Source organism: Perkinsus marinus, assembly GCF_000006405.1.
Source record: "Perkinsus marinus ATCC 50983 genomic scaffold scf_1104296945506, whole genome shotgun sequence".
Taxonomy (NCBI): Eukaryota; Perkinsozoa; order Perkinsida; family Perkinsidae; genus Perkinsus; species Perkinsus marinus.
The window spans coordinates 1-1,183 of record NW_003211158.1 but is presented as its reverse complement, the minus strand read 5'-3'; the positions used below and the strand labels follow the sequence as shown (position 1 = coordinate 1,183).

Sequence of the window (1,183 nt, the reverse complement as noted above, 5' to 3'; positions counted from 1 at the left end):
ACGGCCCATTAGCGCAGTGGGCAAAATTGTCAATTTGAATATATAGCATCTGCTCCGGTGAGATGACCTAAGGTCATGACCGAAGGAAATTGACTCATGTGAGTCTTCAAGGAGAACAACTTGAGGAGTTGATGAAATATGTTGTTGCTCCGCTAGCTCAGTAGGCAGAGCGTGTGGCTGTTAACCACAAGGTCGGTGGTTCGAACCCATCGTGGAGCGCTTGATGAGATCACTTTTTGAATTCGAACACGTGTAGACGACTAATTCTCGCATTCACCGCGCTATACATGTAGCAAAGACGCACCAGTGGTGACTAAAATGAAATTCAAATGCTTTCGGGAAGCAGAGGATATCTCGGTGACATGCAAGGTTGACCGGCAATAGCTCAGTTGGTAGAGCGTCCGACTGTAGTGATAAAGTAATCGGATGGTCCCTGGTTCGATTCCGGGTTGCCGGAAGTATTTTATTTGATATTCCGGCTACGCTGAACAATGTTGAATTATCAAAATGGCCGAACTTTCTCTCAACTAGTTGATCCTCTCGATAATTTTATAGCTCTCTCAACATTGTTCAGGCGGGAAAAGGTCAAGCGTGTTTCGATCTCGTCATTAACTGCTAAGTTTATCGCAAAATGAGCTTTCTGAGCAACTACCCGTTACCCCCGCTAGAGAGTGACTGGTGACACGAAATGAGTGAAAAAGGACAAGAGTATGCCTCCGCCTGTCTGTCCTTGAACAGTAGTATCACCAATCACCAACGCATAGAAGAATCTCATGCGTAGCTCCACCCGTTGCGCGTTTAGTATCGCTCGAGTACATAAATCTGCCGACTCAATTACTTGCTACGCATTCCCTCGTTCTCCTCCCATTCAAAGGATGGTCTCGTATGGACAGCTAGAGACCACTAATCGTCCTAGGATACCACATGCATAACAAGAGTTCAACTGAGTATCCGTATAGTCGACCGTTCATTCGGCCCGTCTAGCTCAGTCGGTAGAGCGCAAGGCTCTTAACCTTGTGGTCGTGGGTTCGAGCCCCACGGTGGGTGTAGTTTATCAAATGAACTTTATGTTCACGGCCCATTAGCGCAGTGGGCAAAATTGTCAATTTGAATATTATAGCATTCTGCTCCGGTGAGATGACCTAAGGTCATGACCGAAGAAATTGACTCATGTGAGTCTTCA

At 46.3% G+C, this 1,183-nt stretch overlaps 3 non-coding genes across 3 annotated transcripts; all 3 read left to right on the top strand.

The window, feature by feature from the left end:
• The first annotated feature begins 146 nt into the window (after nucleotides 1-146).
• On the top strand, nucleotides 147-219 carry Pmar_PMAR007813. The gene has a single exon. It is a non-coding gene; the product is annotated as a tRNA-Asn (tRNA).
• Nucleotides 220-374: 155 nt separating this feature from the next.
• Pmar_PMAR007812 lies at nucleotides 375-457 on the top strand. The gene has a single exon. It is a non-coding gene; the product is annotated as a tRNA-Tyr (tRNA).
• Nucleotides 458-974: 517 nt separating this feature from the next.
• Nucleotides 975-1,047, top strand: Pmar_PMAR007811. Its single transcript has one exon. It is a non-coding gene; the product is annotated as a tRNA-Lys (tRNA).
• The last annotated feature ends 136 nt before the right edge of the window (nucleotides 1,048-1,183 follow it).